At 39.9% G+C, this 19,394-nt stretch overlaps 1 pseudogene; it reads left to right on the top strand.

The window, feature by feature from the left end:
- Positions 1 to 17,021: 17,021 nt before the first annotated feature.
- LOC101536278 (elongation factor 1-alpha 1-like) lies at positions 17,022 to 18,500 on the top strand (annotated as a pseudogene).
- Positions 18,501 to 19,394: the final 894 nt, after the last annotated feature.

The raw sequence follows: 19,394 nt of genomic DNA, 5'->3' as shown, positions 1-19,394 counted from the left end.
TGCCAGTTAGCATTCTGTTTCATTCCACCTAGACTCCCATGAAAACAGGAAACAATGAAGAGCTGAACTTCCAGCTAAATGCAGTTGTAATTAGATAGCATGAGTTAAGTGCTCCTTTTTTTTTGCTGGGAAGGTGTCATCTGGACTGAAGGAAGTGCTTTCAAATTGTACTGCCATGTATTACTAAGAGATACTGCAAACCAGTATGCTGTTTTTGGCCACATTGTTATTAGCCAGGACTGGCAATGGACTGAACGTCTACACCCATTTGTGTGCTCTACCCAAACAAGATAACAGGTAAAAAGAAGGATAACATAGGATTGATAATTTGATTATTTATTTTTAAAAATGCATCAGATAGGTCGGGACTGGGACGTAGTAGGCTAAGTTTCTTCCTGCGGTGGCAACATCCCATATGGGTTAAAGTCCCGGCTGTTCAATTTCCAATCCACCTCTCTGCTGATAGCCTGGGAAAGCACCAGAAGATGACCCATTATGGGAGACTTGGAAGAGCTACTGGCTCCTGGCTTTGGATTGGACCTGATCTGTTTTGACCATTTGAGTAATGAGCCAATGGATGGAAGATCTCTCTCTCCCTCTCCGTGTGTGTGCATGCATGCGCATGGGCGCATCTCTCCTTCTCTCTATGTAAATCTATATTTCAAGAGGCAGAGAACAAAGGAACACTCCCATATGACGAGTCACTCCCTAAATGTTCATGATCAGGACTGGGCTGGGCTAAAGCTGGGAGTTAGGAACTAAATACAGACCTCTTATTAGGGTGGCGGGGATGAACTGCTTGAACCACACATATCACCTGCTGCCTCCTGTGATGTTCATTAGCAGGTGGCTAGGGTCATATTCCGGAGCCTGAACTCGAACCAACACACTCCAGTGTGGGATGCTGAATTCCCAGTCGGGCATCTTAACCAATATGCAAATGCCTACTCCTGACAGATTCTCCAGGGCATTGATTATAATTTTTTTTTCAGTGAACAATTGTAAAGACTCTAGAAACTAGTGGGAAATGGAAAATCTCTATAAAGAAATAGAGGACAGCAAATAAAAATAAATTAATATTTTTTTAAAAGATTTATTTATTTTATTACAAAGTCAGAGATACAGAGAGGAGGAGAGACAGAGAAGAAGATCTTCCGTCCGATGATTCACTCCCCAAGTGAGCCGCAACGGGCCGGTACACGCCAATCCGATGCCAGGACCAGGAACCTCTTCCGGGTCTCCCACGCGGCTGCAGGGTCCCAAAGCATTGGGCCGTCTTCTACTGCTTTCCCAGGCCACAAGCAGGGAGCTGGATGGGAAGTGGAGCTGCCGGGATTAGAACCGGCGCCCATATGGGATCCCGGGGCTTTCAAGGCGAGGACTTTAGCTGCTAGGCCACGCCGCCAGGCCCAAAATAAATTAATATTTAAAAGCAAATATAACAGCTAAAATAAATTGCTTTATAAAAATATTTATTTATTTGATTACTTAATTGGGAAGACAGATTTCTAGAGAGAAGGAGAGCAAGAGAGAAAGATCTTCCATACACTGTTTCGCTCCCCAAATGGCAGTAATAGCTAGAGCTGGGCCAGTGTGAAGCCAGGACCCAGGAGATTCTGGGTTTCCCACAGGGGTGCAGGAATTTAAAGACTTGGTCCATCTTCTACTGTTTTCCAAGGCCATTATCAGGGAACTGGGTGAGATGTGGAGCTGCCAGGATTCAAACTGGCACCTGTATGGTATGCTGGTGCTACAGATGGAGGCTTAGCCTGATATGCCACAGTACTGTCCCTCTAAATGATCACTCTTAAAGCAAGAGGAAGAAGCGTATTCAACACGTGATTCTGAATAATTGAACATTCATGATCAAAAATTGAATCCTGATCTAAATTCACAGTGCATGCAAAACTGATGCAAAACATCCTCTGGATTTGGGTAGTGCTTTCTAAGTCCTCTAAGGACTATCCTTTGCTCTGCACCCTGTATATTTAATCTGACCGTTAGATATGTTTCCTCCAAATTGAAGCAATGAAATTCTGGATGGCCATGCACATGAAATTTTGGACGGAAACAGTTTCTGCTAGCTGGTGTTGCTCCCTGCTGAAAGGGCCACCTTCTGCTGGAAACCTGTCTTGACTGTGGGCCCTTACTTTGCTCCTATTCACATTGAAGAAGTCAGCACAGCTCCCTAATCTCTGCCAACAGCAAGGGTTTCCATGAGCAGAGGAAGAGAATGATGAAGCGCTTGACTAGAAGCAGGCCAGACTAACTCCATCCTGCAGCTCCTTGCCAATATGTATAAACTAGCCAGAAATGTTCTTTCTCTGCAACAACTAGGCATACATCTGATTTCCTATACTGCATTGTGGGAAATCATCCCTGGGTTTCTGCCTGCTACCTGGTGTGCGTGACCTGGAGTTTATCTGCCCTGGCGTAAGGTGTAACTTCCAATCCTAAATATAGAACATGACCTCTGATATGATTGGAAGGCCAACAGGATTAGACATGCCTTTCATCCAATCACAGTGTCATTATTGGGTGAAGGAACAACCTGAAAATGACCTCTTACCCTCCCTTTTTTTAGACCTTTGTAAACCTGGAACTTGGACTGAATCAATGGACATTCCTCACCAGCTTGTCTCTGGTGTTTCTTGTGGCTGAAGGAAACTGTTCTCTTCACCCTCAGTGACATTGGGACATGCTGGCAGGACTCTAAACCCCTGAGAACTGGTGTCTGAATATCCCATATGGGTGCCAGTTTGAATCCCAGATGCTTTTCTTCCTACCCATGTTACTGATAATATGCCTGGAAAATAGTGGAAAATGACTCAACTGCTTGGGCCCTAGTATTCACATGAGACACCAGGAAGAATCTCCTGGTTCCTGGCTTCAGATTGTCTCAACTCTGGCCATTGCAGCTATTTGGGGAGTGACTCGGCAATGGAAAGTCTCAAATTCTTTTACAGATGAAACAAATCTTGGAAAAAGTGTCTTAAAAACTAAGCCTTCTCTTAAAATAAGAACTATTAATGGTAGTTTGTCATTTTATTCATGGAAATAAAAATTTATATTCACACACAAACCTGTATATTAGTTTTATAGCAAATGTTTCATAACAGAAAAATATTGGAAACCACTCCATTGTTTCTCAGTGTGTGTAAGATTTAATAAAACTAGGTACACCCACACAATGAAGTAATATTCAGAAATTTAAAGAATAAAGCAAGAAATGGGGTCTCACCTTCCTCCCATTGAAATATAAAATAGGCACCATGAATCTGTACTTCAGACCTCAAGTTGCCCCAGGGGGTATTAGGAATAATATGAGTGGTGGGTGGTGTTGCATAGAATAATGCAGGGGTGAGGCTTGAAGATTATGGTAATGGCAGCAAGAGTGGCACACTGCTAGCTGTAGGCTGTCCCCGTAAGTTCCCCACTAGCTGAGGTAGGAGCCAGGTTAATAAGAACAATCCGAGGACAGCCATTAGATTGATTTGCATGGTTGCAGCATTCCCCTGCTGGGCCGAAAGTGGGCAGGTCTCACTTCCTTTCCATCCTGAATGGGACTCACTTGCACTTCTCTCTGAGCCAAATCGGGTTCAGAAATACAAAAAATAAAGCAACAAAACATGGAGCAAACTGAATGGACCACAAAGAACGCAATTAGTGAGAAATATCTATAGTGTCTGAAAAATTTATAGTGTGTGTTTGAGTCTGATTTACTGCATTAAGCATGTTATTCTCCAGTTGTATTTTTTTTTTTTTTGCTGCAACAGTCATAATTTCATTCTTTTTTATTTTTGGCTCAATAATATTTCATTGTGTATACATAATGTATTTTCTTTTTCCAGTCATCAATTGATGGACATCTAGGTTTATTTGATCTTAGCTATTGTGAATTGAACTGACAAATACCACAGTTCCTCTGATTTGTGGCAGTAGATAGAACACAAAAAATTACTGTATTTGAATGAAATGTTTTATTTCCCTGAAGGTTTATTTTAACTTAAACATATTGATTGAGCATCTAATACACAGTAAAAACTGTTCTGGATGTTGAGAAATCAGCACTGAACAAAATAAGTTCCTGTTGTTATACCAATCTTCCCTTAGAGTGCAGTATATTAGTCTATTCAAGCTATAACAAAATACTATAACCTGAGTAGCTCATAAACAGCAGAAATTTATTCATCACAGTTCTGGAGGTTGGGAAGCCCAAGATCAAGCTTCTTGAATATTTGGAATCTGATTAGAGGCCTCTTTCTAGCTTATTGATAATGCCTTCTAGCTGTGATCAGACATATTAGGAGGCAGAAGCTGGCTTCTGCTCCCATTGCTGCAGCCACTTGGGGAGTGAACCAGTGGTTGGAAGATCTTGCTCTCTGTCTCTCCTTCTATCTATAAATCTAACTTTCCAATGAAAAAAGCATTTTTATTAAAGCAAGTGAGCTTCTTTGGGACATTAATCTCACTAATGAAGGCTTTTTCCTAATGACTTAGTAACCTATTGAAGGTCTGACCGCCTAATATCGTCATCGTGGAGGTTCACATTTCAACTATGAATTAAGAGGAGTCTATCAACAATGACATCATTATCATTAACAACATATGTGATGGGCCATATGTATTTAAATGCTGATAAATATTAACATGAAAGAAAACAATGATCATAGCATGTGTTTTCTGGAACAAAACACCGAAATAAATTTTGATGTGTATGGTGTTTAATTTGCAGAGAGCTTCAGAATAATTATTACATGTTGGTGGTATCCCATTATTGTGTCAAAAAAAAGGCGTATTTTATGAGTATTCTTTAATCAGTCACTGGATGCAAGTTGCATCCAGGGTATGGAGCAAAGCACCTTTCCACAGCTGAGGCCAATACTGAATGGAATGGAGAAACCTTTCTAGGATGGAAATTTCCAAGTGACTATAAGCATGCAGACTAATATATAATGAACTCCCTTGTATGCATCATTCAATTTCAACTAGTTATTGTCAACTCATAGCTAATCTTGTTCTGGCTCTACCCCTACCAAATTCCTCCTTCCAAATGTTTAAAGGAAATCCTATAATTCTGTCATTTCCTACATCTGTGTTTTAGAAAGCAGTTTTGACAGATACTTTTTATAAGTCACATCCACCATCCTATCATCACACTTAAAATGCAATAATTATTCATTAAAGTATCAAACATTATTAAAAGAGATTAATGTTCTTAACTGCTTTGCAAAAAGTGCAACCAGTTGTCATGTCTCTTAAGTCTTTTTTAATCAATGCACTTTCCCATCATTTTATCTGTCACTAAAACATATGTGATGAAAACGGATATTCCTATTTTTTATAACCTGAATTTTGCTGATTTCAACATTGCGATGTCATTTAACATGGCTTGTGTTTAACATCACTTCTATTTCTTATTAATAGTACCTGTATCTAGAAACTTAATCAGATTCAGGCAAATAATTTTTGGACAAAGCTACTTCACATGTGATACTCTTTTTCTTACATCAGTGGGGACATAGTCTTCTATTTATCTAAATAATGTTTGCAGCCATTGCTGATTGCTTGAGAAATCTATTCAAGACAGTGTAAAGCATAGTCAATCATTAAAAACAAAAACCAAACTTTATTTTCACAGTGAGGAGCTAAAATACATCGATAATTTAGCCTATTATAAAACTAAAAAAGAAGTAAAACAGAAGAAACAAAGTTAGCACAGAGGTACTGACTATGAGAGGCGGTCATCCCTTGTATGACTGGAAGAACAAAGTGGAAGAGATGAGGATTTTCATGGGCTTGGGGAGGGAAGGCTTTTTGAATCTCTGTGAAGGATTATTACCTCAGGAGCTTGAGGGAGAGACCTTCTGATGAAGTTCTTTGCTAACACATATGCCTTGAGATCTTAGATTCTATACTCCCTAGAACTGTAATGCACAGCTCTGAGAAGGGTCACTGGTCAACTGGGAGTGGCACTATTGAGATGCAAAACAAAACCAATTCTGGAACAGCTAAAAAAACTCCTAACAGCTGGAGAGGGATCAACTGCTGTTCCCAGCATGAAATGACTGACAGAGACACTAAGCACAAAGAAGCGGCATGTTCTTTATTGCCTTTTATTTGTCTTTTTTGTTTTTATCCAGGACTACTGAATGATGCCGTCTTCTCCATTTATTCTATACCAGCTTACACACTAATTTCCTTTAGAACTTTGACACACTTGGTATAGTATTTTGTTGGTTTCATAAGTATTCTTTAATTGACAGCAAAAATCAACCAGAAGTGCTAAACAGCAAATCAGTCTAAACACTGATGGTGTGAAGTAGCAAATAGAAGGGGAGATTGAAAGCTAAAAGACAATATGTGTTTCCATACAGTGATATGGATCATTTGTGGATGGGATATTATTGATAATTGAGAAATTAAGAGCGATCCTGACAACCTCTTAACAGGAGGTCATATGCACAGAGCAGGGGGGTGGGGACCTCAGAGTGGAGCAGGTGGACAGGAGGAGGCTTGTATCCCAACCCTGGAGACTCCCGGATCCTCACCAAGGACTATCAGTATGGGCACTAAGGACTACATCCCAACTGCCAAGGAGACCACGGGGAATTGGAGTGCCTTCGGAGGCCGAGAACTCTGAGGTCATCCACTCCCATCTGGATCTACCACATGGGATGGAGGAAGCCCAAATCCTTCCTCGCAGGATCCAAGGCCATTGGAACAACAGCCAGGAGCCCTGAGCGGTCCACAGAAACAGAAGAACAGTAAACTTCCTTCGGGACTAGGGAGAGGAGCTTTTTCTGGTCCTTACTTAGTTCCAACTTTGGATCCCCACCCTCTCTTGCAATGACCATCAGGATCGCTCCAGAAACCCCTCAAAACAAACAAACAAACAAACAAAAAATCTAGAATACATAGACAGAGAACAACAAGGAAAGCTTAGAATCAGACAGGAAATGGTCAGTATGGATTCACTTATACCTTACTAGGTAGGACACAAAGATTAGTTACGCCTCACTAGGGTATCGAAGATTTCTCTGCACACTCCTCCTGAAACGGTTCTAGCACCTCAACAGTTGACAAATGCCTTGTTAGAGTTATAAGCCAGTTTAGACTATCCTAAAACCTGCCAAGTTCAGCAAAATTATGCGTCAACACAATAAACTGCTAAATGCTAAAATGAAAACAGAGGCAAGACAGCTGAATAGTACCCCCTAGCCACTTTAAGGTGTATAGCAGCCGGTTCTGTGTACAAACAAAAATCAAAGTGTCAATGAAGTAGTCACAGGATGTGGATAAGCACTTGCATTGTTTTAACATATTGATTACTCAATACCATGTCAATTAATTCCACAATGCTGTAAATTGTTGTTACTGTTGTGCTGGGGCTTCTAATTGATCTGGATGATAGTCTGCCAGCTCTACCTTCGGACCAGAGATGGTCTCCCCAAGAAACTGTTGAGTTTATCTGGACAATAAGATGCTGGAACTCTATGCTTGGTATATGTTTGCAATGTAATGTAATTTGAAATGTAATACTACAACAAGGTGGAGGAATCCACCATGTGGGGAGGGCACTGGGAGGGGTTGGGGCAATCCCAGAGCCTATGAAAATGTGTCTCATAATGCAACGCAATAATAATAAAACAAACAAACAAAAAGAAAATCCCTTTTCATCATTTAATTACCTGGTGAAAGGCTTGTATAAGAAAATAACAGGTTTTTTAAATTTTAATCTAAGCTAATATTTTAAAAACACTAATGGTTCCTAGTGATCTGCCAAAGGGATTAATGAGCTACTTTTTCAGAAAAAAAGATGTATTTCCTCATGAAAGGTGGAGTTATTCATTTATTTGAGAGAGTTGAGGGGGAGGAGAGAGAGAGAGAGAGAGAAGGAGAGAGAGAGAGAGAAAGAGATCTTCCATCAGCTGATTCATTTTAAAATGGCTGCAGTGTCATGTGTCTTGGTCAAACCAAAACTATGGACTCAGAACTCCATCTGTGTTTCCCACCTGATTGTTGGGGCCAAGGACTTAGCACATATTCTGGTACTTTCTCAGGTACAGTAGCATGGGTCTGGACTGGAGTGGAGCAACTGGGACTTCAAATGGTACCCATATGGGTGCTAGCATCATAGGCAACTGCTTAACTCACTGAACCACAACAGCAGTCCCAGTGAGTTACATTTTAGTACTGTGCCTTTGAACATGAGTATTTATAGTGTTACTAATGCTAAAATTGTCTCATCTTTGATCATCTTCTACACATTAGTTTATTGATTCTTTAGACATATACCTATAATTCCTCATCCTTTCGCTGATGTTTGATCTAAGTAGATATTCCAGATTTGACCCTATGCAAGGGTATTCTTTGCATCACTCTTTAATTTTTTTAAAGATTTTTTTTTATTCTCATTGGAAAGGCAGATTTACAGGGAGAAGGAGAGACAGAGGGAAAAATCTCCTGTCTGCTGGTTCCGTCTGCTGATCTGAAGCCATGAGGCTTCTTCCAGGCCTCCCACGTGGGTGTAGGGGTCCCAGGAGCTTAGCATGGGAAATGGAGCAGTTGAGACATAAGTTAGTGTCCATATGGGATCCCAGTGCCTAGAAGTGGAGAATTAGGTGGTTGAAACAACGTGCCAACCCCTGTATCACTCTTTTTAAAAGCTTAAAAGGTTGTGAAAGCAGTATAAATGCCAATCACGAAGATGGAAGGAATACGGTAAAATAACAATAGAACAATGTGCACCTGAAAAAGAATTGGAAATAGAGTCAGTGTAGTTTTTTGGACAAAAGTGTTGAGTTTTTCATTTTCTTGTCCATATGTTTTCTATTATATTTTTGTGTAGAATCCTAAACATATGGAGTATCTATCCAATTGGTAGATGAGCCTATAATTTTGCTGGGTTATGGGGTTATGCCTTATTTCTGTTTAGAAGTTATATAATTTTTGTGCTTCTAACAGTAGTTTGAAAGAGCACTTTCACATCTATCATTAATGTCTCAGCAAAATATGTATCAAATGTTTAAAATTTGCTAGTACAACTTGTGAGAAATAGTGCGATGCAGCTTCTGGTTATGAATAAGGCTTTATATTTTTCTTGTGTTAAAATACTCTTTGTACTTGCTTTTCTTTGATGTATCTGTTCATATCTCTGTCCTGTGTTTCTAAAAGATTGTTGATGCCTTTCTATTATCAAATTGTGGGAATTTCTTGGATGGGATCTAAATATTTTCCCTAATGTTGTCTCTGTCATTTTTACATTTTACACTAGTTATGAAGAATAAAGTTTATTTCTATATTTTTATAGTTTAATAGGTGTTATTGTTTCTCATATGCTATCTCTTTGTAGTGAATAATCAGCATATTTTTATTACATCATTGCTAAAGAGGAATTCAGGCTTTGCTATTACTTCTTTTATTATTTTAATTAATTATTTCTTATATTTATTTGAAAGGCAAGGAGACAGATATGTTGTTTTGGCTGATTCGTTCCCAAATGCTTACAGCAACCAAGAATGGAACTGAGTGCAGGAATCCCATGGGAGTGGTAGAGGCCAGCTACCTGAGTTATCCCTCCCTGCCTGTCTAGGTACCCACTACAAGGAAAATAGAGCCAGGAATGAAGCCAAAAGCCAAAGCCAGATGCTAAGAGATGAGTTGTAGGCTTCCAAACTGCTAGTTTATTCCTTCGGGACTCGGGAGAGGATCGTTCTCTGGTCCTAACTTAGTTCCAACTTTGGCTCCCCACCCTCTCTTGCAATGACCATCAGGGTCGCTCCGGAGTCACAAAAACAAACAAACAAAAAGATCAGATAGACAGAGACCAATAAGGAAAGCTTAGAACAGGCAGGAAACAGCTTGGATTCACATATACCTTACTAGGTAGGACACAAACTTACTCCTCACTAAGGAATTGAAGTTTTCTCTGCACACCCCTCCTAAAAATGTTCTGCTCCCCAATTGTTAACATATGACTTGTTAGAGTTATAAGCCTGTTTGGACTATCCAAAAATTCGTATCGTTCTGTAAAAATCATGCTTGAATACTATAAGCTCCTAAATATAAAAAATGAAAATAGACACGAGACAGCTGAATAGTACCCTATAACTATTGTAAGGTGTATACCAGCCGGTTGTGTATAAACTAAAATCGAGATGGCAAAGAAGTAGTTACAGGATGTGGTTAAGAACTTGCATATTCTAACATATTGGTCACTCAATACCATGTCAATTAACTTCATAGTGTTGTAAATTGTTGTCGATGTTATGTTGTGGCCTTTCATTGGAGGGATGATATTCTACCAGCTCTACTCTCAGACCAACGATGGTCTCCCAATGAAACTGTTGAATTTATCTGGACAATAAGATGCTGGACTCTTTGCATGGTCCATGCCTGCAATGAAGGAATCAGGACTGGTTATGATCTGTACTAATGTAACAATATGGAGGTTTGGGGAGGGGTTTGGGGAATCCCAGAACCTATGAAACTGTGTCAAAATATGAAATAATAATAAATAAATAAATAAATAAATAAATTCATCAGCTCAATGGCAAAAAATAACATATTTAGACACACAGACACACAAACTGCTAGTTTAACAGCTACACCAAATGCCTGCTCTACATTTTTGTTCATTTTTATATTTTAAATGTAGGAATCTTTGTGAACTCATCCTGTTGTGCAGTAAAAAGGATGAATCCAATTGTATCCTTCAATATTTTTAAAAAAGTTTTTTTTTTTTTTATCGGAAAGTCAGATTTGCAGAAAGGAGAGACAGAGAGATCTTCCATTTGTTTGCTGCCCAAGTGGTTGCAACGACCAGAGCTAAGCTGACCCAAAGTCAGGAGTCAGGAGCTTCTTCTAGGTCTCCCACTCTGGTGCAAAGTTCCAAGGCCTTAAGCTGTCCTTGACTACTTTTCCAGACCATAAGCAGCACACTGGAAGGGAAATGGAGCAGCCAGGACATGAACTGCACCCATATGGGATCCTGGTGCATGCAAGACAAGGATTTAGCCACTAGGCTACTGCTACAGGCCCCAGTTTCTTCATTATTGCTATCCAGTTATGCATTTGTAAAACCATTCATCGTTGTTCAATTGATTTGGGATCATATAGTAAATTTGCATTTTTCAAATAAGCTCTGTTCTTGATTTTTATCTTTTATAATGAAGCACTTTTGTTCACCAAATTAATGATTAATACAAGGTCATCTAAATTGGAAAAAAATTAAGTTACTTCTGTTTGCAAATGACATGATATTATAAATAGACAAATCAAAAACTTCATCAAGACACTGAAAACATAAATAAATTCAATCAAGTTCCAAGAAACAGATACAAAAGCAACATGTTGGTAGCATGTGTTGATGTTATATTGGGACTCTTAATTGACTGGGATGATATTCTACCAGCTCTAACTTCGGACCAGAAATGGTCTCCCCAAGAAACTGTTCAACCCATCTGGACAATAAGTAGCTGAACTCTATGCTTGGTATACGTATGCAAGGAAAGAATCTTGACTGAATTTGAACTGTAATATTGCATCAAGGTGGAGGAATCCACCAGGGGGGAGGGGCATGGGGAGGGGGGGATTCCCAGAGCCTATGAAACTGTCACATAATGCAAAATAATTAATAATAAAAAAAGAGAAAAAAAGCTGGTAGCATGTATTTTCTTCTTCTTCTTTTTTTTTTTTTTTACAATTTATTTATTTATTTGAAAGGCAGAGCTAGAGAGGGAGAAATAGAGAGATGGTGAAGGAGTGAGGGATGGAGAGAGAAAGAGATCTTTCACCTGCTGATTCATTCCTTAAATGGCTGTAATGGCCAGGGCTGGTCCAGGCCAAAGCCAGGAGCCAAGACCCAGGAACTTCATCCGGGTCTCCCATGGGTGCAGGGATCCAAGCACTTGGAGTTGCCTTCTCAAGCACATTAGCAGGCAGCTGGATCAGAAGTGGAGTAGCCAGGACTGGAACTAGTACCTAAAAGGGAGATGAGCATTGCATGTGGTAGCTTTACCATTATGTCATTATGTCCTGCCAGAGCAGTCAGGGGAGGGAGGCTCTAAGGGAGCAGTTGCCCCTTGGAAGCCTGTGACTACAGAGTCCCTTTTAAGCACAAAAGTGGCTGCCTAGATTTAATCATTCAGGGGAAGAGGCAAATAACATGTACTGCCCAGAGGGCTAGAATAACAACTAATCTGAGAGCTTGAATAACAACCCATCAAAGGCAGTGTTAAAATCCATCAGAAGGCTAGAATTTTTGATCCTTTCTTCTGTGTTCTCATGATAAAACTAAAAACCCACTAGAGGGCTGAGATTGGTAGCTGTATCTAACCTATTCTTCTGACAAACAGCTAAGTGTTGCTATAGACAGCTGACAGGAGGCAAACATTTTGTTTACTCTTAAAGGGACTGCTCCTTTTCTCATTCTGACAGGGACCTGACCTAATTGCCCATTAGGTCATCTAACTCCTAATAGCATAAAAAATTTAGAATACATTTAAACCAAAAAGATGATGACTATGTAGATTGAAAGCTGTAAGACTTTCATTAAAGGCAGTAAAGATACAGAGAAAATTACAACAAAAGAATCCTGAGTTCATGGATTGAAATGACTAATACTAAGGTCTCAAAACCTTCCCAACCCAATACCAAAGACACTATTGTGTTTAGTATCAAGTCCATTTTGAAGTTTGGGAAGAAATTCCAGGAATTTCATGTCCAGAAAGCCCTCCACCCAACAAGACAGGGAGAGGGGATGGAAAATAGAGGGCCTGCCTCCCGATAAAAATATCTCTTCCACATTACAAATTAACTCAGGGGATTGGGTCTAAAGTAAAATGAAATGAAATGAAATGAAATCTACTTTAACCCAGTTGGTGTGATTCCTACTGGCTTATGTTGGCTATTCTCATAGATGCTAATCTGTCAGATTTTTCCTTCTGCATTCACTTTTCCAGACTCCAGCTTGCTCTAACCTAGGAAGATAACAACCAGTGTGAGGCCTGGTCTCACGACTGTTCCCAAGAACTCAAAGACACACTAACCCATGAGACTCCCCTGCCCTCATGTCTGATCTTGGATAGTTCCCTGATCTTATGCTGACCCCTCTCAAAGCTTCCTCAACCTTATCCAATCAAAACAAGAACTTTTCAGTTTCCTGTGGGACTGTTTCCTCCGGGCCTATTTTATAGAGTGTATTCCTGAGTGCTTTTTTCCGGGATTAGCTGTCTACTTATTCTGAGCTCTCATGCCCAAAGATGACCTACATGTTGCTTCTCCTGACTACCGCCCTGTATCCTTCTGCCCCATTCCCATGAAGGATTTTCTAGCTGTACGCCACTTGGAATGTGTAAATTGTGTGAGAGTGGATGCAGAGCGACAATTTAAAGCTTAGTGGAATGTTTATTGACTGACAAAGCCATTCACCAAGGACATTGCAAATGGCAAAGAAAACCATTGTCAACTTTACCTAGAGCTTTTCTGCATGTCCCCCATCTACCTATCAGGGTCCCTGCAGTGCGCTGAACAGCCACACGTCCTCCACCAACAAGCAGCTTAAGAAGTGACTCTGCTCATTGTCCAAGAGGAATGAAGCTTGACTTTCAAACCCCTCGTCTTTTGTCCAGGCTTGCTGAACCTCACCATTCTCCTTACCTTTTTATTCTGTGTCCCTGCAATAGGCATTTCTGGCTTTTAAAAAACACCTTATTACAGTGTTACAGTAAGAAAAACCAGTGTGCTACTGGGATAAACTCAGACACGTAGAGCAATGGACTAGAGCTGAAAGAACAGAAATCAATCTTTCCATATATGATCAAGTGATTTTCTAAAAGGTTGTAATGCCACTCAAAATGAAAAGAACAGTTTTTAAGGACATGTTCATCAATAACCATGATCAACCTAGCAAAAAAGCAACCTGTGAAATGTGAGAAAAATATTTTCTAAATAATGCACCTGACATCGAATTAACGCTAAGAATACACGACAATTTCTACAACTCGACAACAAAAATAAACAAAATTAGAAAAGACTTGAGTTTAAAACAATCTCTGGGGCCCGGCGGCGTGGCCTAGCGGCTAAAGTCCTCGCCTTGAAAGCCCCGGGATCCCATATGGGCGCCGGTTCTAATCCCGGCAGCTCCACTTCCCATCCAGCTCCCTGCTTGTGGCCTGGGAAAGCAGTCGAGGACGGCCCAAAGCTTTGGGACACTGCACCTGCGTGGGAGACCCGGAAGAGGTTCCTGGTTCCCGGCTTCGGATCGGCGCGTACCGGCCCGTTGTGGCTCACTTGGGGAGTGAAACATCGGATGGAAGATCTTCCTGTCTGTCTCTCCTCCTCTCTGTATATCCGGCTTTCCAATAATAATAAAATCTTAAAAAAAAAATAAATAAAACAATCTCTGAAAAGAAGACATATAAACAGCTGATAAGCAAATAAAAAGAAACTTACGTAACTGATCATAAGGGGAATAGAAATGAAGATCACCCTGAGATAACGCCATATGCAAATTTAAATAGCTGCTTTCAAAAGATAAGGGCAATAATAATATTTGACAGAGACCTGGAGTAATTGGAATCCATGTGCACCGTTAGTGGAAACATAAAATGATGCAGTTGATATAGAAAGCAATATCATAATTTCTAAAGGAAAAAGGCCCTGAATACATTATTATCATATATTTTAGAAATTCTTCTGACTAAACCAGCGAAAAATTTGGAAGTAGAGATTTGAAGCCATGTTTGTACATTCCTGTTTATAGCAGCATTATTCATAATAGTCAAAATGTAGAAGAAAATGACCAGCAATGGATGAATGATATACAAACTGTGATATACTGCATGCAGTGGAACATAATCTGTCCTGAAAAAGGCAAGAATTTCTGACATACTTCAGCCCAGTCCATAAATTTGTTGTGGTCAAATTTATGAATTATGCTAAGTGAAACATGTCAGTTCAAAAGACAAACATTGGGAGAAGGTAGGGGTTGGGGGAGTTTTTTCATGGATGCGGAGTGACAAAGACATAAAGTGAAATTGTTCACACAGAACATGTATATACTTCATGTTATTGAACTTTACATGTAAACAATGGATAAACTGAGGGCCAGTGCTATGATTAGGCTAAGTCTCTGTTTGCAGAGCTGAAATCCTTTATGGGTATTTAGTTGCAGTCCCGGCTGCTCCACTTCTGATCCAGCCTCCTGGTAATGGTTTGAAAGAATAGTGGGGGATGGCTTAAACCATTGGGTCCTGCACCCATATTGAAAACCCAGAAGAAGCTTCTGGCTCCTGGCTTCTTATCAGCTCAGCTTCAGCTACTGTGGCCACTTGGAGAGTGAACCAGTAAATGGAAGATTTGTCTCTTTTTTCTTTAAAACAACAACAACAACAAAACTTTCAGAAAAAAAAAAAAACAATTACGTTAAATTTCATGTTATGTGCATTTTCCCACTATTAAAAAGTTTTAAAATAACAGATGTTTAAACTTTGAAAATGCATGCACCCGTATTTGTTATCTGTGTATGCATACACAGAAAGAGAAGCTGCAAATGTAACAAAATATTAAAAATTGATAAACATTGATGAAGAGTTCATAAGTGTTCATAGCTAATTTTTTAAAACTTTTCACAAATCTGCAGTAACCAAAATAAATTTTAAAGACATACAGCTTAAAAATGGAAATGGGGGACTGAGGTGGTCTGGAGCTGTGGCATAGCAAATAAAGCAGCCACCTGAAGTGCTAGTATCCCATGTGTGTCGGTTTGGGTCCCAACTGTTCTGTTTCTTAAGCCAGCTCCCTGATAATGTGCTAATGGAAGTAGTGGAAGACAGTCCAAGTGTTTGAGCCCCTACCATGTATGTGAAAGACAAATGAAGCTCCTGTCTTTGGACTGGCCCACATCTGGCTGATGCAGTCATTTGGGGGAATGAACCAGTGAATGGAACTCTGCCTCTTTGTCTCCACATCCCTCTCAGTAGCTCTGTCTTAAAATAGATAGATAGATAGATAGATAGATAGATAGATAAAATGGAATGGGAGCTTTGCATTTTAGCACAGTGAACTAAACTGCCACTTGCTAGACCAAGATATCATATATGTGCGCTAGTTTGAATACTGGCCACTCTGCTACCAATTCAGCTCCCTGCTAATGTGCCTGAGAAAGCAGCAGAAGATGCTCCTGCTACTCACATGGGTCTAGATAAGGTTCCTGTATCCTGGTTTTGTCCTGGATCAGCCCCAGCTGTTGTAGCCATTTTGGGAGTAAATCAGAGGTTGAAAGATTTTTCTCTCTCTTTTTCTCTTTTTCAGAGGGTTAGGAAAAGAACTGCTATTTGTTTTTATAAAACAATTCACAACTCTAGAACTTATGTGATGAATATTACTGCAATAAAATAAAATTTAAACTAGGGGTGTTATAGAAGAAAATGTTCTGATATAAAAACTTGGATTTATAGATTAATTGCATAAGTTATATTCAGAGGAAAATGAAAAAAATAATTGATATAAAGACATACATTGATGAAGCTATATAACTTTAAATATAAGAAAATAATTATGTGCCCTCTAGACTATTTAAAAGATACATGGGGAGTTAGTGTGTAGCCTTGTGATTTTGTTGTGTTTGTATTCTATACTAAAGTACCTGGTTTCTATCCCTAGCTCTGGCTTCTGACTCCAGTTTCCTGCCAGGGAAAATCCTGAGAAGGCAGGGTTTGATGACTCAAGTATTCAGGCTTCTGTCATTAATGAGCAGGACCTGGCTCTAATCCTAGCCCAGGCCCCACAGTTTGGGGCATTTGAGAAAGAAAGCAATAAATGGGAGTGTGCCCTTTTTCTCTCTTTTAAATAAAAATAATAAGAAAGTTAAAGCTACTAGATGCATTAATTTATATAATTATTAGCAACTTTGCTTCCAGAAGAGGAGTATAACAAGTGGGGATAACCTGCTTTTTTACAATGGGTTTGCTGCCAGAACACAGGTGCATGAAAACTACCATTAAATCAAAGCCAAAATGGGAAAGGAAAAGACTTTCATCAACATTTTCATCATTGGACACGTCGATTTTGGCATGTCTACCAAGACTGGCCATTTGATCTACAAACTGATAAAAATGATTGAGAAAATCAAGAAGGAGGCTGCTGGGATGGGAAAGGGCTCCAAGTATGCCTGGCTTTTGGATACGCTGCAAGCTGAACATGAGCGTGGTATCACCATCAACATCTCCCTGTGGAAGTTTGAGGCCAGCAAGTAGTATGCTATTATCCTCGGTGCCTGAGGACACAGAGAATTCATCAAAACATGATTACTGGCACATCTCAGGCTGATTGTGCTGTCCCGATTGTTACTGATCATGTTGGGGAATTTGAAGCTGTTATTTTCAAGAATGAGCAGACCCATGAGCATGCTGTTCTGGCTTACACAATGGGTGTGAAACAGCTAATTATTGGTGTTAATAAAATGGATTCCACTGAATCTCCCTACAGCCACAAGAGAGGAAATAGTTAAGGAAGTCAGCACCTACATTAAGAAAATTGGCTATAACCCTGTTAACAGTAGTATTTGTTCCAATTTCTGGTTGAAACCATGACAACATGCTGGAGCCAAGTGTTAATATACCATGGTTCAAGGGATGGAAAGTCACCCGCAAAGCTGGCAATGCCAGTGGAACCACACTGCTGGAAGCCCTGTGTTGCATCCTCCCACCAACTAGACCAACTGCCAAGCATCTGCGTCTGTCCCTGCATGATGTCTACAAAATTGATGGTATCGGTACTGTGCCTGTGCATCTGTGTCTGTGCGTCGAATGGAGACTCGTGTTCTGAAGCCTGACTTGGGGGTAACCTTTGCTCCTGTCAACGTCACAACTGAAGTCAAGTTTGTTGAAATGCACCACGAAGCTTTGAGTGAATCTCTTTCTGGTGACAACAATAGCTTCAATGTCAAGAACGTGTCAAAGATGTTTATCATGGCAACATGGCTGGTGACAGCAAAAGCCCACCAATGGAAGCAGCTGGCTCAAGTGATCATCCTGAACCATCCAGGAGAAATCGGTGCTGTGTATGCCTCGCTGTTGGATTGCCACATAGCTCACATCGCTTGCAAATTCACTGAGCTGAAGGAAAATATTGATTGTTATTCTGGAGAAAGGTTGGAAGATGGCCTAAATTCCTGAAGTCTGGTGATGCTGCCATTGTTGGCATGGTTCCTGGCAAGTCCATGGTGTGTTTAGAGCTTCTTTGATTACCCTTTTCTGGGTCGTTTTGCTGTCTGTCATATGAGGCAGACAGTTGCCTTGGGTGCCATCAAAGCAGTGGACAAGAAGGCTGTGGGAGTTGGCAAGGTCACCAAATCTGCCCAGAAAGCTCAGAATGCTAAATGAATATCATCCCTAATATCTCCCACCCCTGCCTTAATCAGTGGTGGAAGAACGGTCTCAGAACTGTTTGTATCCATTGGCCATTTAAGTTTAATAGTAAAAGACTGGTTAATGATAACAGTGCATCGTAAAACCTTCAGAAGGAAGGAGAAGGTTTTGTGGACCATTTGACTTTTTGTGTGGCGGTTTTAAGTTATTACTTTTTAAAATCAATATTTTTTAATTGAAATAACTTGACCAAAAATCTGTCACAGAAGTTTGAGACCCAGTAAAATAAAGTTTAATGAGAAAACCAAAAGATGAGTAACCCTTAGAAAAGACAGAAGGAGAAATGTTTTGTGTTAGGAAGGAAGAAGCTAAAGAAAATGTGAGAATCTGGGAGGGGTAGAGAAGGAACGTTGGAGGCGTTTACGTTACGACAGCCATCTATGAACTGTGTGAATCAATGGTGAAACGTTCTAGTCTCTGTTTTCATCATTTCTGCAAGTGTGGTTATAATGTATGCTTAACTGCTTCAGCATCTTCAAATGTAAAACAAGTTGAGTAAATCTATGCAAAATTAAGATATTCAAAACCTTACAATGGGATACACTTGTGGAAGCTATTAGCAATAAGCTAAGATTTTGAGTTATAAAGCATGTATAAAACAGCATGATTTTTAAAAATCTTTTAAAGATTTATCTTATTTTTATTTGAAAGACATATTTACAGACAGAAGATCCTGAGAAATCTTCCATTTGCTGGTTTCCTTGCCAGACAGTGGCAAGGGTCAGAGCTGAGCTGATCTGATTCAGCCAGGAGCCTGAAGCTTCCTCTGGGTCCCCCACATGGCTGTAGGGGGCCAAGGTCTTAGGCCATTCTCCATTACTTTTTCAGGATATTACAAGGGAGCTGACTCAAAAGCACAGCAGCAGGGACACAAACTAATGCTCATACAGGATGTTGGTACTTTTGGTGGAGGATTCAACTGATAAGTCAACACATCAACATTTAGATCAAATTCAATTG

The sequence above is a fragment of the Ochotona princeps genome, chromosome X (assembly GCF_030435755.1).
Source record: "Ochotona princeps isolate mOchPri1 chromosome X, mOchPri1.hap1, whole genome shotgun sequence".
In the NCBI taxonomy this organism is placed as follows: Eukaryota; Metazoa; Chordata; class Mammalia; order Lagomorpha; family Ochotonidae; genus Ochotona; species Ochotona princeps.
This window is presented reverse-complemented; position numbering and strand designations above follow the sequence as displayed.